The 26,751-nt window shown below is 43.8% G+C and overlaps 1 protein-coding gene across 5 annotated transcripts in view; it reads right to left on the bottom strand.

The window, feature by feature from the left end:
- The window catches only part of BACH2 (BTB domain and CNC homolog 2), a 187,962-nt gene extending 171,029 nt beyond the window's left edge, over nt 1-16,933 (bottom strand). For all 5 annotated transcript variants that reach the window (XM_032105074.1, XM_032105077.1, XM_032105073.1 and 2 more), the window contains exon 1: nt 16,552-16,933. The gene's annotated coding sequence lies outside the window, so the exon portion shown is untranslated. The remainder of the gene's footprint in view (nt 1-16,551) is intronic.
- Between the last annotated feature and the right edge of the window lie 9,818 nt (nt 16,934-26,751).

A 26,751-nucleotide genomic window follows, 5' to 3' on the forward strand; every position in this document is an offset into this window, starting at 1 on the left:
AAAACTTGGCAGTCCTCTGGAGAAGCCCCATGTGAATCCATACTTTCAGCTCAAGTTACCAGCTATAGATGACTGCAGAGCCATGAGATTTTGGCTTAGCCAAACAGGAATGCAGCTGCCCTACCTATTGCTTTACAGCAGCAGGTATGATGGTGACACAGTCTAACACAAGGCATGCCACAGTGCCACCAGAAGAGCAATGAGTGTGATGCTCTTCCCTCCAGCTGCTGCGTAAGGCACGGACCAGTGTCCTGCGACCAAAGAAGTGCAGTGCAAAGAGGTGGACAGGCTTTTCTTTCCTTGCTGGAAACCAATCAGAACAATAACCACCTCACAAAGGGCACCACAAAACTTAGCATGCTCATTGCTGATGTCTGCAGTGCCACAGTTCTGGCTCCTAGTGCCTTGTCCATTCGTATTTCAGATCGGGCAAGGGGAATACCCTCATTTTAGTGACTAATTCCGTTATCATAACAGGCATGTTCTCTGTTCACCGTAAGCCTCCTTTGTATCTGATGAGTGCATCTGGGAGGAAAGGGAGTAAAGGGAGGAAGATATTCTGCATTTATGTTTCCATTAATTCAGCATGAGAAACAGATCAAATGTTCATTTATTCCGCGTTCCAGGACACTTCTTCCAGACACTATATATAGTTTCTCAGATACCAGCATCTCCCTCACCTACATATTCACACTAATCCATACAAAAATATGAGTCATTACACAAAGTTCCATCCAGAAGAGTAAGCCATTCATCCTTTGTGGGAGGAGAAGGAGAGGGGAAATTAAGAGCTGTTTCCAATTTAATTGGCAGACTTTACATTTTTGTTCTGCTTCCATTGGAAAGTGTGGTGCTAATTTTTCTGCCACAGCTTGCAACCATGGTGAGATCTCAATCTGCTTCATTTACATCTACCAGCAGGACTGCTAAAAAAATAAAATAAATCAGAACTGTATTTGCCATGCCTCTGGTCAGCATGCAAGTTCTATATGCTGAACTTCTGCTTGTGTTATTTCAGGGAGTCAAATGTTTTAAAGCTCCCTGAAACTGCTAAGCGCCTTTTTCAACTGCTCAAACCTTGGTGTGGTATTCTTGAGAGCACAATACCTTCTGAGCTCATTTTGAAAAAGAAAGAAAAGTACCATGGATTCACTCACAGTGCTCTGCAGCATACCCTTGACTTTAAGTTTTATACCATAAAGCACATTTATGCCCCACCCTGTCTTTTTACTGTACCTTCTAGTCAAAAACATGGTTTCCTGTAAGCAAGCAGCTCTTTTTTGGGCTAATTTTTAAGTGAGGTTACTTAGGAAGCAGCAAATTAGAACAGGTTTCTGTTCTGATAATTCCTACATTATCTACTTTGAAACAATTATGTCTTTCCCTTTCCAGTGTGACAGAGTACTGGACTTCGACTGTTTTCTCATTTTTACTCTTTGTATAATTCCTGATTTTTTTCTCAGATGCTTCTTGGCTTTGCATCTTTTTCTCTCTCATTTTCTAATCCAACAATTCCAGCCTGGCAGCTGCACATAACATTTATGACTATTTCAACTCAACCTCCCTCGTCTTGTTACTTTTTGCAAACAGCCCTTAAATCACAGTCTTTGCCTCATGAGCAATTCAGGAGCCATTCCCACTGACTGTATTACCCGAGAGGTGTGAGTGTTCCATTGGTGCAGGGACCATCCATCACCCTGCAGCGTTGAGTCGGGTTAATTCCACAGGCGTTGCTGAGCTCCCAGGACCATCAGCAAGGTAGCACTGAGCAGAAAATCCTCTGGCAGAGGACTGGAACCTTCTACTTGAGCTGCTTCTGGAGCTCCTACAGTGCTCAAGGAGGGACATTTGGGACACCTATCTATACATGGATTTTGGCAAGCGGATTGTAGGATTACAAAGAATGGCAACCTGAAGTCCAAAGGAGATAATACACAAAAGACACCAAATCTGCAGCCTTTCTGCAGGAGATAAGCTAAAGCCACACTGCCATGGGATTTTCAGCACCTTTTTCCAAATTAAATTAATTTTTTTCTGTGTGACTTTGGTAACGATTCACAGAGCTTGCTACGTCTTTGTGGAATATTAGATTTCCCTGCAGTTGCACCCTTTCAAAACATGTATCAAGCCTTAAGGCTTCTGCATCAACATACGTGGCTGTGTACAACAATTTCTAAAGTGTCAAACACACAGAAGAGAAATACTGTTGGGTCCTTCAGTAGCCACCTCAGTTGACAAGGAGACAGGATGTAGCACAAACATCAGAAAGACTGTTCTGCACCTCTGATATCTAATACCTACATTTGACAGTTCAGCTTGCTCAAGCTCCCCTGGAGCAGAGCATTTGGAGCTCCTGTCAACCAAGCTGATGCCAAATATTCCAGGTACCTTCATGGGAAAACCACATTTTTCTTCATAAAAAAAGAGGAGTACGTAAACTATATCCTGCTCCATGGCAGTACAGGACATGAAGAGAAAAAAAAAAAGAAAAAAATAAAAAAAAGGAATCACAGGCACTAAAGCAGCACAATCTGCTAAGAAAGAAGAATGTTACAACCAGCAAGGTGTGCATGTGTATGTCTGCTCCCTTCCATTTCCACCTCCTTCCCAACCTAGCACGTGCAATTTTATCCCGTGTAGCCTGCTGGGCTATAGCATTCCATCTGAAATGTAAGGGAATATGAGCCACATGCAATACATTCAACAAATATTCAAGGCATTAAGAGGCACCTGAACAGTTCAGGAAAATTACAAGCCCTCAAGTAAAGACTTCAAAATTAAAAGGAAACAAATCTGTACTTGCAACTGTTAACACCAAGCTTCTTGGGGTACGGCTGCAAAAAAAAGGCAACTCATCTACAGAGAGAGTGTTTCCTCACAGACTCCAGGTATTTAAGCTTTCTATTTCATTTTAAGGCTCTCCAACAGTTTGTGTTAGGCATTTAAAACTTACAAGCCATAAAATTATTTAGTCTCAAAAAGTGATCTTTGAAAGGCAAAAATGCATACTCTTAGCTGATGAGTAATCAGGAAAAATTTCTTTTCTCTTTTAAAAATGAAGTTATGCTTGCCCTATAAAAATTACGGAAACTTTTAAAGGCAGAAGATGCCATGGAGGGGAAAAAAAAAAAAAAAAAGAAAAAAGAAGAAATGCAACACTAGATAATTTTAAACACTTCGCATACCTAAAAAGGGCATATTAAACCACAACCTTAGTCATAAACCTCCAGTAAGTGCAAAGACAAAGTACCGCGGGTGCGACATGCAGCCGCTTGGCTGCCGGCGAGGAGCGGCTTCGAGTGCAAAACACACGCCAAAGGAAATGGGTGTCGTACCTCGCCTGCCTCCAGCATCTCCTCCTCCACCCCCACCTTCCCGACCACCTGTAGCACCCTCAGAGGAAGCAGACATGCTCCCACATACATTCCAGCTATGCTGTGCCAGCCGCACAGTACGCACGCAGCCAGCAGCACATGTGGGGAAGTACATGCATGGAGTACTGGCATCGGGTCTCTCTGCTATGATTAACCTCGTCTGCGGGCAAGCCGGAATTACTTTCTCATTTTTTAATTTAAAAAACAAACCAGAAAAGCAGCCCAAGGAGCAAAAGGGACCCCCTCCATCACATTCGTGCCCTTTCCCTTTCTCCCCCGCACGCACACCTACCCACACCTACATTGTGCTGGAAAAAGGCTGTAAGCATGGCATTACCACTATTGTGTCCTGGGTACAGGGAGCTGTGGTTTTGAGATTAAGCACCCAGTAAAGAAATTTTACCCTTTTGACCAGAATTTTCCATAAGCAATTGAACATTGGTTAGGAAAATAAAATAGAGAAATGTCTAAATTTCCTCTCATGCTCAGATGCGGCTATATGGTTGAGATCACTTCCCCGCGATGAGCTAAAATTAGGGCAAAAAGGACATACACCAAGTGCCTGAGAGAAGATGCCTGCAGAAGATGCCTGGCCATGGGGACCGTGCTACCGGGGACACTGGGAACTGGTGCCAGAGCAGCACCACCTGGTTTGGGGGCTCTCCTTGCAGGTGCCAGAAGGGCACCCTGAATCCACTAGCTTCAAATACACTGCTATAGGTATCTTTTCATCAGTGGTCAGTCTTAAAGGGAAAAAAAAAAAAAAAGAAATCATGTGATATCACCGCTGCCCTGAAAAACCCAGCAGCCACAGAGAAAGAAGTTTTACCCCTGTAAACCCCAAAGAAGAAAGGAGCAGAAAAAAGATGCAGGGAAAGCAACTTGTTTTCCAAAGGTCCTCTGGAAACTCTTGGGGTGCTTTTCCTATTCTGCTGCAACGATCTTCTCTCTGAGCCATTTCACGTTTGCCAATACACTGGGGGAGGGACCCATGGGTGGGGAGGGAGTTAAAAATAAAAACAAACACTGAAAACTATTTGTAAACTGTTTCACCCCAGCGAACCCTTCAACTCGCGGTTTCTCTAACCGACTGCACAGCACACCTGCAGAGTGAGTCGGGGCAGGAGACACCCCTCCATAAATACCCGGGAGATCCCTCGCCTGGCTGTGATCCTTGGGCGCCTCTCTGTGTGGGATGATGGCACCGGCTGCCCATCTTCCTGGGAATAGCCTGAACTTTACAGTCAAGTAACAAATGGTAAGTGGGCAGGGGACAATACCAAATATATATATATATATATCTATATATATATCTATATATATATCCTCAGAAAAAAAATGCCCTGAATATAATTTCAGCTTTGCAACAGTCAACACTGCCCTTATCTGGGTTTCAACACATACAAGATCTCAGGCACCTGGTCATCTCTCCTTCACCCCACCATTTCTGACTAGCCAAAGAAAGCAGCTGTGCCAGGTGTTACCAAGTACAGCTGTAAATCCTGCAGTCTCCTCTGCCCCATCCAGGTGACCTGCAACCTGAAGTGCCAAATCTGGCGATTAAGCAATCCCCCAAACCCTGCAAAGTCCCATGAAAGCCAGATGCCCATCTCCTCCAGCATCAGTTCTGTGCTCCAGGTCTGTTGACCAACACTGACCACTGCACATCTGGAGCAAAATGCTAGGAGCAAAGACATTCCTCACAGTTCTGGTTTACTCATAGTCCAACAAAAGGGCACTAATTCTCACCTCTGGGTGGACTCCTACTTTAAAGAAACAAACAAAAAACCACCAAGCAAATCCCAAGCCACCTTCAGGCGGTGAATCAGGCATTGCTTGAGTCACGCATGTACAGCGTGAACCAAACTCAACTGAGAGCTGCACCACCGACCTCAGCCTTTGCTCTTCTCTGCCTGCCCACCCCCGCCACCCCCACCTCCACCCCAAAACTAGCAAGCAGACAAGCTTGTTCACAATCCTCTGAAGGTTTAAATCAGAAATCTGCAAGCAATGCTAGTGTGGGCATCGACATCCTGTGTGTGGTGGGGAGTGCATTAACACTGCTGATGCTAGGAAATGTGCAAGTAACCAGGACGGGCAAATCCCAAAGGCTGGCACTCAAATAAGCATCCCCAGTATGGCTGTTTGTCCAAAGCTTAACCAAACTATCCAAACTTGCTGATGTGCAAAGTTAAGACTGGAAGGGAAAACCTTTCAGAAGCCCTTATTCTTCACACTAGAACATAGCTACAGGATATTTTCAGTATTTACATGGAATGGAATTAGATTCTAGGAATCCAGTCTGGGAAAATGAAGTTCTTCTATCTTTTCCTCAAGACCAAATCATGTTTGTCTTATTTTGACAACAGCTGAGCACAACAGAGCTCTTCTATGGCCCCATCACACTGCAGACCCTACAACCAAAGGCTATTCTGTCCTCTCTGCCAGCTTTTGCATTGCTTGTTTACAGAACTGTGGCACTAGGAAAACCCTGAAACCACCTATACCAAAGGACAGTCAGAGAGAGGACAACTTCACTGCAAGAAACGGACTCCAAATCGTGGGGGAGGAAAACAGGCACTTGGGGAAGGAGAAAGGAAAAGTGGGGGGCCAAGCAAACCACTTTTGGCATTCGTGTTTACCACTGCCACCTTGCCCTACCCCCTTGCACACCCTCTCCAGAGCACTCAAGTGTCATCTGCACTTCAAATTTCTTTGCTGCAGAGTGCAGTAGTCAGCCATTTCATGTTATTTTAGAGCAGACTGTAAAGACTTGGTCCTATAAAGTTCTCCTGTGACATTACTGACCTTGTTGCTCTTTATGCTACTCCAGTTTCCATAAGAAAGAAAAAAGTAGTTAAATTCTCAAGTGATTCAATCAAGTACTGTGTTCATCTTCAGAAATAACTGGCATCACTTTGAGATCAAAATATCTACCCCACTTCTATAGAGAGACTTTATAGCTTTAAGTTCTATATAGATAACACTTCAACAGCACAATAATTTTTTCTCTACCGAAACTAATCACGAAAAGCACCAGAAATATTTGTAGCAGGCAGCTAATACCAATTACTACTTTCCTTGCAAGCTATTTTGACTAAATTAGCCTTGATAGCATCACAATTTGTTGATGTAGGAAACAATAGAAATTAACAAGCCACGGCAGTCAGGGCAGGGAAAGAGAACCATGGAGGCAGCATTTACCCCTTGAAAATAGGATTTGCGAAGAAAAACTAGAAGCATTACACTGACTACATAACATGTGGGTTGCTGTACAACAGAACTTGTGCATTGCATTTGTAACCTTGTGCTTGGCTTTAGTAACTGTGGCTAGACAAAACAACTGGACTGTAGCTGCACAACACCACATGGCAGACCTCACTTTGATCTTAGAAAACAGTAAAATATTTCTAGAGAAAGTTTGGAGACGATCTAAGTGATACTCACAGCTTTTTAAGCTTGGAATTTGCTGGTTGGTGCATAAAGCATTACTCACTTTCTGAACAAAGTGGAAAGTTAACACAAATTGGCAGATGACTAACTGTCCAAGAAAGAGATTACTGAATGAATCACTGACTCTACTTTTAGTCTAATAATAAGACAAATGAAGAGGACCAAGAAGGGGAAAAAGACAAACAAATAAATTTCCTTGCAAGTGTTTAAATTCGCATTGCCCATGATTTTCCAGCTATGACAAACTATGCATAGATTTCATAATTTACCATGAGTTTTACATTGGGGTTAGCTTACTGACATGCCTCATGATTATTTCACACCATCACTTAATTTGGATTTCTGTAAGAACTCTGCTCCACACTTTCCCTTGATACACATTTAATAAATTACAGGAACAAATTAAGGATTGGAAATGAAGTTAAATTGCCGAGTTGAGTCACAAGCACTTGGCAGGGTACAGATTCCACACACAGAAGTACCTCAGGCACAGCAGATACCTGAAGATGACCTGAAGCAGAATTTAGGTTTCCCAGAAGAAGGAGGACCTTCAAAGTTTCCTGACATTTTCATCTTTACTACTCAGGTTCTGGTGAAAAGTTTGCCTAATGCACAGCCAGCATTCAGCTTTGCAGAAAATGACCCCAGGTGCTGCTCAAGAACAAAGGAAAGGGGCAGCAGTGCCGTCCCCCTCCCAAACAACAGCCATCCAGCTCTAGCAGCCTGGTGGAGTGAAGCTACAGACAGCAAATCTAGGAGATCTGTGTTTGCCCTCAGCAACCTGCCCACCCACTGCTCCCCCTGTCTTTCCCACATTAGCTCTGCTGCTCTTTGGACCTGTGGTCTTACTCATCAAATTGCCTATGAAAATTAGCCAGGGTAAATTGATGTGTACTAGGTTGAAAGGCTGAATCAGCTCAGCAAAGCACAAGCACATGGCCAAGCAGGACCTCTTACTCTCACCCAGTGGCACAAGGCACTACCAGCTCCTAATTTCACCCTCTTGTTTTGAAGGATGAAGTTAGACTCCCTCCCTCACCTGAGTAAATTCAAGTCACTTGGGTCATCTGCTGAACTTGTTACTCAGCATTGCTTGCCATCATCCCCAGAGTGATAAAAGGTTGCGAGAAGACCCAAGGGTTTTGGATTGCAGCCACATGGTTCAGAAAATTCTCCACAGTCACTAGGTTTGCTCATCTCCTCCTATGCAACAGATTTAAAATTCTCAAGAGCTCATCACATCCGGGAGATCGGTGACATGACCATGTTGCATGAGGTCAGAAGCCAGAATCAGGTAGGAATTAGAATAGTTATAGAATCACAGAATAGTTTGGGTTGGAACGACCTTCCGGATTATCTAGTTCCAAACCCCCTGTCATGGGCAGGGATGCCTTCCAGTGGACCAGGTTGCTCTAAGTTCCATCCAATTTGGCCTTGAATACTTCCAGATTTGGGGTATCCACAGCCTCTCTGGGCAACCTGTTCCAGTGCCTCACCATCCTCACAGTAAAGAATTTCTTTCCAATATCTAATTTAAACCTACCCTCTTTCAGTTATTTGAACATTTGCAGGAGATAGTACTTCTGCATTTTGTTAACATCGAAGACTCAATCAAATGAGTTCTGCTTTCCTCTAACTTTTTTTCAATTGTCCGTTGCAGACACAAGATGGAAATATATATTCCAAACCTGTCATGCCCTGGGAAGCAAGTTCCTACTGCCAAGCTATAGGTTAGGCTAGGCACAGGCTGCTACTGGTTTTCTGCAGAGCCACACATTGCTGGAGGAAGACAAGAACAATCTCCAGGAGATGGGGCCTGGTGCAGTGATGGTCAGTGCACTTTGGGGACCAGATGTCCCATGGCCAGCTCTAAGTCTTTTACCAAGCTGTAGTTTAATTTGATGCATTATCCAGGTTCTTGACAGACTCCACAGCAAACTTAACATGCACAGAACTAACCCTACACATCGGCTGACTAATTTCCTGCCAATTTAATTCTCAGGGCTGGCCCACTGTGGGAAGAGACAGGTGCCAGGGCAAGCAAAGGCAAGGAGGAGATGCTGAGCAGAATCACAGTCCCAAATTTCAGCAGCAACACTGTCAGCTGCCCTTCACAGGTCCAGCCTTCAGTGATTTTGGACACAAATCCCATTTCAGAGTCAGCAGAGCTCAAAACATCAATGAGGTTTAGACGCATTATTCATTTGCCATGATCCAACCTTCACGACACTTCTGTCGGCATGATTTTCTAAAGACAAGTCAGAATCAGAGTGCTGGACCTATGTCCTCTTGAACTCTGAATGACCACTGACATCTTATTTTGCAGTCTTTACCAACTACTCTTCTGTGAACTTCAAGAAGAATTGTCCCTAAAATCCTTTAAGTTGGAATTTGGCCTTTTATGCTATATCCATCTGAAAATAATAAAACCTGTCCTATTGTTGCCATGTAACAAACAATTGGATTTCCACATGTTGCAAAGTTTTATTTCCACAGGCTTCTGTGCCTCTATTTTCAGTGTACCTCTCCCAGTAAGAGGCTACAAGACAAAGATTCTCCATCACAGTCTGGTGACACAAGAAACTGACAAACACATCCAAGGTATTTCAGCACAACCCAAACCAACTACATAAATATATTTAAATATTTAGTGGTAAAAGATGCCTGCTGACAATGAGGGAGCTGGGATGAGTCTAGATTTTGAGAATCTGCCCCTGAACAGATTTTTTAAAAAGCACACTCTGCTTTTAGAACAGAATAAGAAGAAACAAAGAACCATCACATCCTTACAAGGAATAACTTACTAGTATAAATATTGCAACAACAGAGAAAGTAATCATGGAGGCTTCATAAATGTGGGAATTTTCACTCTAACAGCAAAGAAAATACTAGCTCTGCCTCATGTATAGTCTTTAAACCTTGTAACAACACAGGCCACTTGAAAACAAATAGCAACACTAAATATTAATGCAGCAGATCAGGAGACACTGACTGGACTACCATTAAAGGTACTACACCTTGAACAAAAGAATTAAAATTTGATATACTGTAACACCATGAAGGGCATGATCTGCTTACATGGAAACAAAATAACCTTGCATTCTACAAGGCACACCTTCAAAAAAAAAAAAAAAAAAAGCAGGATGTGCTAGAGGTTGCTTCACTGCACTGAACACAGCGCAGAATCTTTACAAAAAGATAAAAGGATTTGAAAACTATTACTTTTTAAGAGAGAGAGAAATAAAATAATTTAAAAGATCACTTTCTGATTTGCACTTTTTTCAGTATCACTTTCAGTACTGGAAGATGTGCGCTTCCTTCCAGGTAGCGACAGACACATCCTACCGTTGTCAGTTATGTTTCAACTCCTATTTTCTGTTTACTTTCCTCTCCAGATCCCCTGACCCCCAGCTGAAACAGCAATACAGGTCACTCAGCAGTCTTACTGTCCCTCTCTTTACCAGATTGGAAAAGAGGTAGAGAACAGCAGCTCAGCAAGAGGAGGTAGTGTGCCAAGTCTTCCCCCACTCGACATAAATACATTATATTTTCCAGATGTGCATCTCTGACATCGAGGCTAAGCAACACTCTACGGTGAAATGCAAAATGCTGAGAAGGAGACAGGAGAGGGGAAGACTTTCGCACTGCAAGCAGTGGTATAAGTAGGTTTTCTTTGGATGGTACAAGATCACAGCAAATCACTAAATCTTCCGTAAGTTTAAAAAAAAAAAAAATCTCAAAGTAATATTTTCCAACCTTTCACTAAGAGTAGGGGCCAAAACCACACGTTTTAAAGGTCTTCCACAGTTTTATTATTAGAAGTAGAAACCCTACTGATACTGATGAGTCATTTGTATTGGCGGAAACCAAGAACACCCATTTTCTTCATGTGTTATAAAGCTCTCAGTGTGGTTTTCTATTCATTACTGGTCAAAGTAGTTGACTAAAAACAAAACAAGTGACAAGAACTCACCTTGTTATTAAACCCTGCTCTACAGCAGCTGATTTTATTTATCACACTTTCAAAGACCGCTTATTTTTCACCCTATTCCACAAGAAGAAGAAAAATACACAAAAGACAGCTACAAATCTAAACTCCCTGACAGTAAATCCTGAACTGCAGATGGCTAATTCACTCCACTTCTGCAAAGGCTTTTGTGATCAGCTAAGAAAGAAAGAAGAAAGGAAAAAAAAACAACCCACAACAAGAAGATCAGTTAAAAATCATCAGTCAGCAGCAGCTATCATTTTAGGATCCTTATGAGTAATCAGAATAGAGTCTGTAAATAAAGAAGCAGTTGTACAAGAGCATGAGCAGATGAAGGAATCCTTTCATGCTAGCAGCCAGTGATACTGCCACACAGGAGGTAAAAACCAGACTAAGAAATAGCAAAATTCTGAAAATTAAACACAGGTAAACCAGGTTTTTTAAAGTTTAATCAGAATTCCTTGCTGGCTTTAAAGAAGATTTCTACCATAAAAAGGGGTGGAGAGTAGGAGACTCCACAGCACAGCCTGCATTTGGAAAGGGAAAACACAATTCATAGGCTAGACTTGCCATACCCAAATTTAGAAAGATACTCAGGGGGATTTTTTGGTAACATCCCAGTCATAAAAAACCCCAACCAACCAACCCCAAAGTAAACAAAAAAAAACAACCCCAAAAAAAAAAAAAAAAAAAAAAAAAAAGAAAGAAAGAAAGACAAAAAGTAAACCCCAGAGGTTTAGCCTGCTGAACATCAGTAGCGCCAGAATGCACTTGGAGCGCAACCTCTGCAGCGGCACAATGAACTTCCACTTTACCCTCCGCACCTAGAGGAATGGCAGCCTGGCAAAATGACAGTGTGTTTTGATGTTGCTGGGGAAGAAAACCACAGCAAAGCAGTGACCGGAGAACCGAAAATAACCTTTGAACAGCGGCTCGGCACTGCCGGTCTCTGCCCGCGCCTCCTATTGTGGATAGTTTATAGCCAGGGTAGCTCCAAGCTGCACCAGACACGTGAGTCAGCAAGAGCGGCTCGTAAGAAACTGCTGACATGTTCAATTGCTCTCACACACACCGAACACACCTACCCACTAAATAAAAAACAGCCTGCATGCAAATCGGGGTGAAGGAACACCTCCACACCTACAGTTCCTGTTTTCCTAGTTCAGGTTTAAATTTTAAAGCGATCAGTAAAGAAAGAAGGAAAAAAAAAAAAAAAAAGAAAAAAAACCCCTCAGTGAATGTCAGCTATAATAAGTAGCTGTGATTAAGTCTCAAGGGTCATTTTGTTTATTTAAGCTGCTTTTCCTCTTTTCAAAAAACAAAATTGCTGCTCCACAGCCCAGAAGCCCTGTGTGGTGACAGGCAGCAAACAGTTCCTGTTTTTCTTAGTGGGGAGACTCCTCTTGAACCTGTGCACCAAACCCCATCTACCCATCACAGCCCAGCTGATTGTTTTCAACACTCAGGAAAAAAGGAAAAAAAAAAAAAAAGAAAAAAAAAAAGACAAAAAGGGAAAAAAAAAAAGCTTCAGGCTTCTATTTCAATACCTTCTAGGGATGAACTGGAAATTCCCATGTCTTTTGTTCCTAATAGCTTTTCAAACATCTTGTTCAGTTGAGATAGCAGAGACAGTTGTATGCAAATGGTAGGTCTTAGGAATAAATCTGGGAGGATCTGACCATCTTAGGTCACCTTTCAAACTAAAAAGAAGAAAAAGGCATAGCTCAGGTCCCCGTGCCTCTTGCCCCTGCAACCACCACCTCCTCCTTCTCCATTTCCTTTGAGGCACTGAATCCGAAATGCCCCAGCCGTCTCCGAGGGCAGGTTTCTACCAGCAGGTGTAAATAGCAAAGGGGGAGCAGACACGGAAGTCAGGGAGGGCCGAGAGGTTACACACAGAGGGGCTGCATGCCTGGCGGCCCCCTCACCCACACAGGAGCTGCAGTTCAGCCCCCACTGTACTAGGAGCTTTTACAGACAGTCTTTTTCAAGCTAAACGGGACCCATCTTTTGATCTGCTGAGATGCCAGTGCAGCACAGGTGGTGTTCTTCAGATTGTTGCTGTGGCTCCTTCTGCAGAAAGATCAATACAATCGAGCAGAGGAGTCTTCTGAGCCCAATTTTTGACAGATCAAAGTTCTGCCACACATGTAAACTTTTAGCATAAGGGTTTTCCTGAACTTATTCCCTTGTTCCTTTTTATTTGCCTGTTCTGAACACGTGGTTGCTCTTTGATCATTAGTTCTAGTAACTTAGAAGCTGCAAGTCCATCACTGGTCATAGAGGCATTTGTGTACATTCCTTTGCTTGCCTGCTTTAAAATTGTAATTCATAGTCTAAGAGCGGCATAGTATGCAGTGCTCTTTTCAATCCACTACAAAGATGTTTCTGCCTATCTGAAAAGCAAGAAGAGCACATTGCAACTCAGCTGGCTATATTCATACATTTTACATCTTCTTGATGCAAGCTTCAAATAAATGTAATATTCAGACAGCTGCCAAGGTTAGTATCTTTTGGCTGAATTTAAAGGAATGATGATCATTTTTTTTAACAACCTGAATGAGTACTTTGAGCACTATTCCGGAAATCCTGCAGGAGTTACTGGGAGTAGAACTCTACTGCCCATTCATCTACCACATCAAAATCATTTGGGCACCTACTCAAATATCAATAAAAAACTGCAGTATCAGAACAACACTCTCTACACATTCTCTTAAAGCATCTATAGTCCACAGGAACACTGAAAGCAGCAGGACTAACTCAGATTTAGAGAAAGCGTGAAGTTTAAATCTGAATTTTCTTCAACTCATCAATGGAATGATTAGTGTATTTCCCCTAACAGCTCAACTCAGAAAATGATGATATACAACTATCACACCCAAAATGAGCTGAGCTGAAAATTCAGACCCGAAGATGAAAGACAAAAGCATGCATGCCTTCAAATCTAAGTCAGACCTGTTCAACGCTACAGGTATGTTCTTAGTGTAAACTAAGAAGCCATTGAGAAAGTCTTCCTTTGAGTAAAAAGGCACATACATTTTGATTTGAATATATAAAACATGTTCATACCACCTAAATTAAAACCCCAAGAGACTCCTCACGTCACACAAAAAATGCTATTCAATTTTACCAACTGTTTATTACGTAAAAATGTGATTACAACTGAAAAGATTACTTCACATATATCAATGTTACACATATAATTTTTCAGCATAGTACCATAAACCTCTCTTCACTATGGTCTGAGAGGTCTCCTCTTTATCTGTGCATATGTGAAGCCCTACCCACGAAGGGTCATTGTGTGCCTGTGTGCGTCACAGGCACACAATGACAAAACATCTATTTCTATTCTTAAAGAAAAAAAAACACTTGATTTTTTTCCATAACACCTTTTTTTTCAGAAAACATGAAAGAAAATAACTAATTGGCAACCATACTGCAGCCTTATTAAGAAAAACAGCTATGGCACTTCAGAACTGAAAAATCAAGCAACGAAAGTTTTAAAATAAGCAAAGGCAAGCAACTTCAGCCACATATTCCACACTACACATCATCTCTACAGGGTTTTATTTTCAGGTCTCTTTGTCTATTATTATGCACTTGTAGAAAGAGATTTGTGAGATTTTATTATTTCAATGAGTATCTGAAGACTTTTACAATGTCAAAGATTTACCAAAATCTCCTCATAAACTCGGTTTTATGCCTAACTTTCCTTCCTGCCCAGCACAGAAGAGCAAACAGCCAATGTTTTGCTGCAAAATGAATGACTGAAAGGCAAGAGGAAAAGAGAGGAAGGCATCCCACCTGCATCACCAGAGCAATCTGCCAGCATGCACATTACCACCAACAGATGTTCCAGATGTACCTCTGGGTCAGAAAAAGACTAGGAATACCTGTCCTAGCACTGCTTCCCAGTGTGAGATACCTCAGCATAAACAATTGCTGTTGATTAACAACTCAGGATCTGTCGGCATGTGCATTAGTCATGTATTTGCTGCCTGCATCTTCCCCATCTACTCTCCACAATGGTAAAAGTTCAAAAAAATTTTAGCTGTTTAACCTCAAGTCTCACAGCAGAGTTGCCCAGGATTGCCCAGAAATGCACACTCTGCTTCTGTGGAACATTTCTACAAAAGATACCTAAATATCTTGAGAACCACCCTACCTGCAAAATCACTAGGGACCTTTCTTGTCCACTTGACAGCTGTGTACTGGCATACATCTGTTTGAGTGGTTCGCCCAGCGTTACAGAGGAAACTAACAAGAAAACTAGACCTATGATCCTGATTTTTCAGTTCTCTACTTTTCCAATTAGTCACGGCTTCCTTCCATTCCTTGCAGAGCACCTTCAGAACAGCCTTTGAAGCTGGAGGGTCAAACGCGAAAAGCGATGCTGAAAGCACAGGTTCAGTACACTGCAGGGAAGCACGACGCCGATCCATTTTGCTGCACAGCTGCCCAGATCCCAGTGACAGGGGGCAAGCGGGTGGACACAAAAGCCAACAAGGCTTTTAAAAGAGCAAGCCCACATGAGAGGTGGAATTTTATTTCTACTTGTCAAATGTAAAGCTCCTAGAACAGTGGTTTAAAGCTGTTGTCTATGGGGCTGTTGCAGCAAAAGTCTAATACACCACCTTATCGTTTTATTCTACCCATCTCATCTCAGCAATTACCTCAAAATTCAGTATTTACACACCTGAAAAAGTCAATTTACCCAAGCATCACCACCCTCCCCAAACTGCAGAGCATTCCACCAGCTACAGCAGAATCTCAGACAATTCCCAGCTCAAAAAAACCCCAACTTGTTTTCAGCTCGAGCCTCAGAAGAAAAAATTAAAATATGCACAAGTTTAGCGACAGTTCCAAAGTCCCTGAAAACGGGCTTTCATCACGAAAACACTGACACACGGCTTCAACTAGAGCAAACAGGAACGCTGTAATTTCCCAATCTTTCCAACATCTTAAGGAGTATTTTTAATCAGACGTCGTCCCTGCCTCACGTTTATTATTAAAGACTGAAACACGGGGTTTACTCCGGAGCCTCCGGGGCTTCAATAACAAGGGCACAATGATCTCACTGCAACTGAAGCGATTTAAGCAAGACACCCGCTGCATGACCAAAATAGCCCGCTCCACAAAAGGAGAGGCACGGTTTCACACTTAGCCTCTTTCATGACAGCCAGCGTCTCCGCGGCGCGCTGCCTTGCCCGCACGCTGCGCCTTAATGATCCCAGAAACTGTTACCGGAGTTCGCATCCCGAACCGAACCGACGGCACCAGGGGCACCGGGAGGCACGGCGGGACGCGCTGCCCGCCTGCCCCGGGAGGCTGCAGGTGGCCGCGGCGGGGCCGGGCAAGGCGCGGGGCCGGCGCTTGGCGGAGGGGCTGCCCGGGGCTCCCGGCCGTGCGGAGCGGCGCGGAGGGGAGCGGGAGAGCGCGCACGGACACACGCGCACTTGGGCGCCCGCCGAACACTCCCCGTTACGCAACGTGCGTATTTCCCACTTTAAGGAATAAGCACTAAGCGCGCCTGCACAGCCCGCGGAGCTCCGGGGGCGGGGGTGCAGCCCCCCGCCTGACCCCGCGCAACAGCTGCTGTTCCTGAGAGGAGGAGGAGGAGAAGGAGGGGAGAAACCACGCTGCCCCCCGCCCGGCCAGCCTCCCCCCAAACTTCGCCCCCCCCGCCCGTTCCCCTTCCCCAGCGGGGCTGCCGAGCCGCGGAACAGGCGCACTCACCTCGCCTCCGCGCAACTTTCGGGGGTCGCCCCTCTCGCTGCAGCCTGGGCGGGAGGTGGGGGAGGCAATGGGGCGGGGTGGAGTGGGCCCGGGGCTGGGGGGGCTGTTACGGCTGAGGAGGTTTGGGGAAGGGGGAGGTTGCTCTTGTTGTTGCTGCTGCTGTTGTTTCGGAAATTCTTATTAGTATTTCTCTGCGGTCAGAAACCTGCACCCTCCCCCCCCCAAATGAAAAAAAAAAAACCCGACCCAGGCGATCATCACATGGCGATTGCTTTGAACCAGCTGTTTCCAGAGCCAAAGTCTTGCGGAGAAAAATAAAGGGGGAAGGGAGGGAAGGAGGGGAGGGCTGGCAGGGGGGCCGGAGGAGGAGAGAAAGCCGCAGCGGAGGGAGGGCGGGCGGCGGGGGGGAGGGGGAGCAGCACCGCGGCGGCTGTGTCGCTGCCGGAGCGGCACCCGGGGCCGGCGGCGGTGGCAGCCCGACCGGTGGAGGCGGAGGAGAGAAGGCGGCGCTGCTGTGCTGCTGCTGCCGCGGCCGCTGCTGCTGCCCGGCTCTGCCGCCCGCCCGCCGCCGCCGCCTCCCGCGCCCTGGCCCAGCGCCGCCCCCGCCCCTCAATCGCTACATTGTTGACATTCGCAGGCTGACGTCACCCTCCCCGCCCCGCCGCGCGCTTCATTCACAACAACGCTACGCCAACGGCGCAGCGCCCGCCGCCGCGCCTACGCCCGCCTCGGCCCCTACGCACGGGCAGCGGCGTACGGCCGCTCCGCGAATAGCGGCGGCGGCGCCGCTGGCGCTCCGCCCGCCTCGCCCCTCCGCCAGCGGCCGGCGCATGCGCAGAGCGGGCTCGCTCGCTCCCTCCCGCGGCACTCTGTGTGTGTGTGTGTGTGTGTGTGTGTGTGTGTGTGTGCGGGGGGGGGGGGGGAGAGTGGGTGCGTGCGTGCGCGCGTGCCGCCGGACCCCGCGCCGGGGCTCGCGCCGGCGGCCGCGGGGGGCTCTGGGAGCCGTAGTCCGCCGCGAGGGGCAGCCATGGCGGCGGGGCCGGCCCGAGGGGGCCCCGCGGCGACGGCTGTGGCGGTGGGGAGGCACGGGGCAGGGTGTGACGGGCAGGGCAAAGAACACCCACCCCGGTCACCCCTGGCTGCCGGCGGGGCCGCCTCGGTGTTGATGTCTGCGTTATTTTGCGCGCTCCGCCCCCCGGAGAAACCTCATCCTACTTAGAGTGCCGACCGCAAGAGCCCAACAGTCATGAGTCAGCCGTGCCGAACACCGCACGGGGAGATGGGCGCTCCCGGGACAGAAAACAAAAACAAAACCCCGACAAGTGTTCCCGGCGCGGGAGCGCTGATTGTTCTTCGCCTCCTCTCGGGGGTGTGTGTGTGTGTGTGTGTGTGTGTAAAGCGCCCGATTCCGAGCCCTTTTCCCACCCCAAGGCTTGGCGCCATGGTTCCTTTCGCCAAGTGGAAAGCTGTGATTCCTGCAAATTATCCTGGTGCCGGCAGCCGGTGCTTCTGAGCGAGACCCCAAATGTCAATGGACGTGAAACGCAGTTGGGAGAGCCGGAAAATGAATAAGCCGCATTCTGCAAGCCCGAGTTACTCAGCCGAGCTCGGACAGAAACACATAAAGATGAAAGACAGCTGATAAAAAGGAAAGTTGGAGAATAAATGATTCACAATAGGGGCCGTGAGTGAGATTATCTCTGGAGACATCTCTAATTAAAGGGCGTTGGATAACTAGAGGGTTGCATTTTCCTGGGTCAGTGGTCTTGAAAAAGAAATTGCAGTTGCAGTAAATGTCAATAAAGAATGATGGTGACCTACTGCTAACAAAAGCACGTTCAGTAATTAACGTGCATGTTTGTTATTTTTTCTGCGTTTGTCAGTTTTCATTGTACATTTTCATCCTCTGTTTCCCCTTTCACTACAGCCAGATGATACGCTGTGTTTTCTGTATCTTTTAGAGAGGAGTGAGCTATTCCAGTGAAATTTTCTCAATGATTTCTTCTCCTGAAATTGCAGCAGCTTCATCAGGCTACCTGCGTTTTCAAAGTCTGCTAAACTACAGAAAACTATGTTGTCAACCTAGGTTCAACTCTTTGTATGTCAGGGCAAGTATATAGTCGCTTTTCCAAAACGTGATCCTTCCCAGTTTGCATTTTGCACTATAGTCCACTTGAGTAAAGTGGAAAGCCTTTAGTTCCTTATAGCATTTTGCACCTACTTTTCCTAGCTACATGTGGCTGCAGAACAGCACCCCAGTGGAGATTTTGACTCATAAACTTCACTTTCTCTTTCCAAATAATGTTCATATAAAGCCTTGCTCACCAGTGCAATTTAGGTTCTGGTTCTGCAGACATATATGGTGTTAAGCACACGAAAAAAGTCCCACAGGGTGTAAGGAGACTCATCATGTTTATACACTGGTAGGGCTGAGTCTTCGTGTTGCCTTGTTTTTCCCTGAGACACAAAAATAATTTTGTATTGGCATGAGAGATAAAAATGCTATAATGAGAAGGACAGAGAGATAAAAATAAGCCATGCATCATTTGTAATGCTTTAGTTAGCACGCTACGTGCTCGTTATGCCACTGCATTCAAAGTGCACGTATTCTGTTGTTTACAGCACACTCCAGGAGATACGGCTCCAGGTAGTCAAAGCCGTCCAAATTGAGAACTCAATAAAGCACGCTGTGTACGCTCTGCCCATAGCACAATAATTGCCATTTACCTTACTGGCTGATGTTTTAAAATGAATGCTACTATTTGCCTAAAAGGAAGAGTAATGTGAAAATGTCCATTTTAGATTTTATTATTCAATTTACGCTGTGATAAAATTTGTAGTGGCTTCAGTGTGAATCAGGTCGCGCTTGTGCAGGACAGAGATATTGGCACAGAGTGAAAGAAGGTAGAGCTAAGCAGGGACTCTGCACAGAGGCTTTTTGAAAACTCACCAAGTAGCTCTATGCAGCTTTTGGTACCTAAATGCTTTTAATCATTTTGTGATCAGCTCATAATGCAAGACAGAATTCACATTCCTGTATGTCACTCAGATGATGATTTTGTTGTGGTTGTTGTACCTCTATATAACACTAGAAAACTGGGAAAAACTGACAGAGTTGATTTCCGAATATGGAAGGAATATTATACTAACCAAATGAAGCCTACTGTTTAAAAATGCTATTTTTGTATCACATATTTTGCATTTTAATGCCTTGGCTTCCCAATTCATTTCCAAACTGCTTATATTCCAGCAACAAATCTATGTATTCCAGCAAAAAATCTGGTCCTGTTTCCATTGCAGTCAACTATCTTCATGCCTAAATTTTTGTATATATAACTATTTCTGGACCATTTTTCTTGCAGTGAAGCCAAGCATATATTCCAGACAAATATGAATTATTTGAAGAAGCATCATGTATGGTCTCTCAAAACAATCCCCAAATTGTCAAGCAAAGACAACAAAATGAGGTAAGAATGAATGTGAAGAGGTACAATTTAGAAGTTGACCCAAGAATAGTTAAAGGATGACTTTGCCATGAATGCTGCAACGCATCCTCGAGAAAAGGCTGTGTCCACACATTCAACAACATGCATTGGCCCAGTACTATGGACAAATATACTGGTTGTGTGTTACCTTTGCTAAGATATTAATTAGGTGGTTTCTCCACACTGCCATGACTTCATCTCTTTGGAGAGGACTGCCTGGTTGAGCTTATGGCACTTGACCTACTTTTCAGTGGTTCCTTTTTGGATAACACAAAACTTTCCAGAGTAGCTGAATTATGAATATATATTTCAATCATATTTCATATGTAAATTTAAAAGATTTTAAAGTGAATCCAATATTGTAAAACATGTCCCAACATCCCTTTCTGAGATCTCATTTGCATATCAATCTCGTTACTTGAATAGTCTTAATAGTGCCACTTGTTGGAGAGCTCTGTGTATTGCAAGGTATTTCAGTCACGTATTTATAAAAACAAATGGCTTTTTCCTAGTGAGAGGCAATTCCTAATTTAAAGTGCTACGGGAAGACAAGTACTGCAGTCTTGGCTTCAACCACGCTGACTCAAAGACTATGAATGAGCAACACGTTAGTGGATCTTGTGCAATTTGATCTTTACAATGGAAATGAAGGAGTGAAAAGGGAAAAATAAGGACAGATTTTGCAGGTTTTAATTCAGGAAGTTGTAATTTCCTTCTGAAGTACATTTTGCCCTGCAGCATTTGGGTTGAAAAATACCAGTTTTCCTGGGTAAGCCCTGGTCCTGTGCAGAGATCTAAGTCATTATTGGTAATTATGCACATATTCTCCTGGGTTGCGCAGGTAGAATTAATGACATTGCATCATTTTCTTTGCCGTGATTAAGAAATTCACAGTTGATTACTGATTATACTACAGGCACCATATGTCTTTTCGCAAGCAGAGCCTAACACACCCCAGGTACATTACGTTTCCTGGAGCACTGACAGTACTAACAGCACACCCTGAGTCAGTGGCGGTGACAGCTACGAAGGAGACATTGTCATGGTGCGCGGTATCAAAGATCCACAATGTAGTGTCTCCGGAGCGTGGCTTGACATCACATCAAAAGCTCCACAAAGGAACATTTGTCATGCACAGAGCTTCAGATCCCTGGCATGGTATTTTGAGGTTGTGGTGGGATATAATATTGGAAATATATTGAAGTACCAATGAAGCACTGTTGCTGGGACTAAAATTATAGTGTCAGGAAGCAAGGTAGGAAAACATGGCAGGCGCTGACCTTTAAAAAAATTGATGCAGATAACATAATAAAAAGGGAATATAAGGAACTCTATGTACGGCAAGAAACAAAAGGCCAGGAATCATTAAGGTTTGCACAATATGTCCAAAAACTGTTCTGTGTTCGCTAAGTGGATTCTCTGGTTTTTGTCTTAAAAAAAAAAAAAAAGAAAAGAAGTAAACTGTTCACGTCACCTGCTTGCTGGGATCACCCGACTTAAGTTTGACATAGTTTAATTTGGCAAAAGTAATTGCGACACCTATGCTAGACAGGTAGGATGAATGAGCTAAAGATTATTTTTTCCAATGGTTTTACAGGAGATCAGAATTTGTCGGCCCCAAAGCAAACACAGTCCTAGCAGCCTGCTGGTGCTTTGAAGTTCAGTGCTGTGAAAAGCAGTGCAAATGCAGCCCACAGCAAGTCCTGAAGATGGCTAGCCAGGTTAAGTCTTTGTCCTTCCTCATTTTGTTTTAAATCAGTGCCATCTGCTGAGAATTTCCTCAGCTCTATTACTGCTTTCAGCTTTTTTTTACTTAGTGTGCTCATTATTATTTACAAATTGTGAGTTACATTTTAGAATTTGCATTTAGAGTGGTATTTAAAAATATAATATAAAACTTATTTTTTTTAAGAGTTCTAAAGGTCAATTCTGTCAAATTCCATGATTTTGCAGGTCAGGATGATCCCAGAGTCTGCTTCTAAAAGCAAGGACATCTGAAATGACATACTTAAATCTCGGTTCACACATTCTCCTATCACTAAGAATCAGCACAGTCAAATTGTTTGAGGGCAGTTGTGGACAAAACCTTGTTTTAGTTCTGCTTGCTCAAAAGCCTTGTAATCCATTTTTTCAACAGCACTTGGTCTTTATAATTATTGTATTAAGAGTATAGACATTTGGCAGAAATTAAGCCCTCTTGCTCTCCAGCTAGCCCTGAGATCAGAGGCGCTAGGTGTGGCTGAGTTTAATTTCTGATTAGAACCAGTTTGACACTGTAAATCCAGTTGCTTTCATTAAGGTCCTAGGTGCACAAATAGTTTGGGTTACACTATTAGTCTGGTCTCCTTCACAATAAGATTCACAAATGGTGCAGTGTGCCAATTCAGCGCTGTCGGGTTCAATAGAAACTTTCACAAACACGGTTTGGTTTTTTTTTTACAAATAGTGCTGTTTATTGGAGCTACGTGTTATAGGTTCTTCCTAGATTGCTGGTGATAAGTTCACTACACCTGCAAAATACTAGCATGTAGCACTATGTGTGAGCATTCCCAGGTATACTCCGATGCAGTCAGAAGTACAAATCTTACCAAAAATGCATCCCTGGCTTTGGGGAAAAGGGAGGAGAAAGCCCATTGACTTGTCTGCAATGTGAGGGATTTCAAATGCCAGTTTCCACTTTGGGGGAGAAGTGGAGGTAGTAAAATATTCTGTTACTGCTGTCATAATTGGGGGAGGAGGGCAGCCACTTCAAATGTAAATGGACAGTTACAAAGAGAGAGGGTGCAAAGACTGTGGGTCCTGTGCAAGGCCAGCACAGAACCGTGACACCTCGGTACCACTCCCTCTTCCACTTGGCCAATTGATAAGGGTCATCTGTCCTCCTGATAGGTTATTCCCCCATCAGCAGACCATCATGTCCATGGTAATTCCTTCACCACTGTCTCATGGAATTCCCTTCACCGTATCAGTTATGGCATAGCTCATGGCTGTAGGCCTCATTCCTAACCCCGTTATCCAGAAAAGTGAAAATATCTGCAGCAAACTGTGAGACAAGGCAAAACATCTGCTTTGTCCAGGCTGTCCTGCTGCAAATCAAGGGATGCACAAGAGGATTAGAAAAACACTTCTTTCTCTTGAACAGTGCCGAGGGAGGGAAAACATCTGGGGCTGGAGAACAAAGAGGGCACACAGAGGTTAATCTAGATATGACAGAGTGGTGTTTGTGTTCTAGATATTAAATGTCAGGCTGGAGACTTTTTTCCATTCAAGAGCTCAGAGACATTTCTGAGCAGTCTAGGTCGCAGTTCTGACATGTCACAGGACACCAGTTATTTCGCAAGATTTAATTCAAAGTCATGATTTTGGGAAGGAACAGAGGATAGGTAAGAAGAAAAGCACCGTTCTGTGGAGAGAAATTGCTGTTTCTAAGGACTCTTGTACTCTACATAGTCTTCAACATCAATGAGAGTTTATACACATGAGCCAATGGCTGACTAGACTTAAATCCACTTATTAAGAGTAAAAGCCTAGAGGTAATTATTACTCACAGAGGTACTGAGTTGGTAACAGTTGCGACCTTCTAGCACCCATGATTCTGCTTTCAGTGCATACTGTAACAGGGGCTTTTTCTTTCTTTCCTGGATGGGCTGTGCAGCCACAGCAGAGGATGTCTTCAGAAGTGGCAGTTCTGGTGGGATGTCTGACTGGATGCCTGGCTGCCTCTTGTGCCTCTGGCACTGTCTCTCTCGGTCTCTCTCCATCTGGGCTGCTGTCGTGGTGGCTGTGTGCTCTCTTTGCCTCTGCTGGAGAAGGAATACTGAGCACGCTGCTGCTGGAGAGGTATTTCTGGTGATGAGTCATGCAGGATGTAGCAGATGGAGCCATGGAGACAATGCAGTGCTGGTGTGACTGGGAGAGAAGCCTGGAGCACTGGGGGTGGGCAGTGGAGATGGAGGGGAGGACAAAGCAGAATGCAAAGCCACCAGCTTTGTCAGAGCCCAGCTGCAGTAGACACTACTGTGTCCTTCAGAGGGAGGGGTGGGAAGTGACACACAGCAACACTTGGGAATGTAAAATTTAAAAGGCAAGTCTGATCGTCATGTAGTTTAATAATAATGTGTGCTTCATGAAGCTGAAACATGACTGGAGCATAAGAAGGCTTGTGGAGGTTGGGATGGCTTCTGGGTGAGCAGAGACTGGAGAAGGACTGGTGGGAGTGCTGGAGGCGAACATGGAGGATGCAGATGTACTGGCACTCAGTGGGCACACACTGGCCCTACTGGCATGGTGCCTCCCCCTGCTTCTGATGGCCTTAGAGAAGCCGTTGGAGTATTTTGGACTTGTTCTGAGAGGCTATGGGGGGGTTCTGAGAGGCTATGGGGGGGTTGGAGTGCTTCAGTGCTACACTGACGGCTTTGGCTTTTGCAGGGTAGTTCATTTTGCTTTTAGCTTTAATACTAACCAAAGACTTTTGACCCCAGTGAAACTGTGGGTGTCCACTGACATATGTAATTATCTGTTTGATTAATTTACTTTTCACATTCATTTATTTTGCTTTTATCAAGAAGGTACCTTAAGCAAGGACCAGGACAGAATATATATTTCTGTAAGGATGAAGATGGCTCTTTCCACGCAGAGGGATTTATAAGCTGCATTCAACTGTTTTTTGATTAATAGATAGTATTGCTGAAGTGTTAACACTTAAGGCAGAAGTCAAGTCTCTGTTATTTTTCTGTCTTAGAGGTGAAAGCAGAGTGTGTTGGCTTGCAGCATGTGGTGTTTTTTGGGTTTTTTTTTGGTAGCTGCAGCAAATAATTGTGACCCCTGATTACGGGAGTGATTTGAAACTGCTCTTTGCTATGTTAACTTGAAGTTGTGAACTACAAAGGTTTGCAGCGAATAGCTTATGAATAGAAAAGGGACTCTGTTGGAACTTGCTATTATGTTTGAAGTTGGTAGAAACTAGAGATTGAAAAGACCCGCTGGTTCACTGAATTAATTCATTGCACATGCAAGACAGAAACTCCTGGCACACTGATATCCTTCCTATGTTTCTCAGGAAAAAGAAAACATGTTGAGATGTTTCTGGACAAAATGCTTTGACACAAGGCAATCCATTAGGATGTCTACATTTTGACCCAGTCTGCCATCTAGTTAATTTTTACATTAAATTTTCAATGTCAGTTGCAGAATGACTAAAAAAAAAAAAAGCTTCATGTAGAAGAATGATGATTTATTATGTATTTCTCTTTCTCGCAATGAAAGGAAATGCTATTCTGTAGCTGTTTCTGTTCTAGTTTTCTCTGAAGAATTGTCAGTTTAATCTAAATGTAGATGTTGTGAAAACATACATGAAACACGAGGCTGATAATGTTTTTATTTTTGTTGGTTTTTTTTTTAATATAAGTCAGAACATTTTTTAATAACTGGCAACCCGTGAGTTTTGAAATCCAGTAAGGATACAGTAAAATCTTCTAAGCAGTAAGGAAACAAACTATTGGTGATATTTGGTGATTATGCCAAGCAAAAAGAAAAAATTAAACAAAGGCTGTAAAGAGTGATGAGCAAATTCCATGTGAAGAAATGTGACTTGTCTAATAATTGAACTTAATTTAATTTAACTAGACATGTAGGCCAAGAAACATTTTCCTTGTTTCTTTTTTTTTTAATGGACTTTCATAGGATGTTGATAGAATTCCTCAAAGGAATAGACTTTCTAGCTTCAATTTGCCTATGGTACAGCCTACTTTTGTCTTTAGCTTATGAAATTTGGTCTATTTTGTCATGACTACTTTCTTTGTTAAAAGGTAAAATGCACATTGGGCAAGTGTTCTATGGCAATTTGCATAAAAAGTGATGACAAAGAGCAATTAATTCCTCATTATTATGCAGTGAAATGCTACTTTGCTCCTAAGTGACTGTAGAGGAAGGTTTCTTCCCTGCGTGTAAATCTGTTGCGGCATTGTTCTAAAAATAGTACTTAAGAGCCCTCTGCACTCTTTATAAATCAGGGTCTTTGACACTCCAGTCAGTTCTCCACAGAGAGATTTTTCTCACACATGCTGAACACTACAAGTATTGCCCCAAATATTCATCACTATAATAAGCATCAGAATTTTGTTAGATAAGGCAAGATAGAGTAATTTAGTATTTTGTCAAATTAGATCTCTATCCTTTTTATCTGGAGATCAGTATTCAAAGTACACTCAGATCACACACAAATAGAAACATATTCCTACCACACACAGTTAGTCTGTACAGAACAAAGACTCAAGATATCATTTTCTATGAAGGCTTGATTCTGAGTACAGATTTCATTACCAGCTCACCATAGGATAATGAAATTCCTTCGGGGCAAAGATGAGGTACATCAAAGAGGCAGCATGGAGAGGCAGACTTTGTTAGTGCATGCTCTGTCACCTGCATTACTGGTCCTTGCCTGCCTTTAATTTGTAAGGAAATGCTAGTAATTCAAACCCCTTTATTGGAGCAACTTATATTTATATATGTATGCATAAAAGTATGTGTATACACACACGCAGAGAAATATGTATTTTTTGACATACAAAACCTTCTGGAAGTTGTTTGGCTTTGCAACTGAAATGGAAAATGGAAAATAATTAATTTCTTGCTAGCAAAAAATTGCCCATTCGGGTCTTAAAAGCATCTTTGTATTTATTAAATAAATGCTGTCTGCACCATGTAGATAAATAAC

Source organism: Corvus moneduloides, chromosome 3 (assembly GCF_009650955.1).
Source record: "Corvus moneduloides isolate bCorMon1 chromosome 3, bCorMon1.pri, whole genome shotgun sequence".
Classification (NCBI taxonomy): Eukaryota; Metazoa; Chordata; class Aves; order Passeriformes; family Corvidae; genus Corvus; species Corvus moneduloides.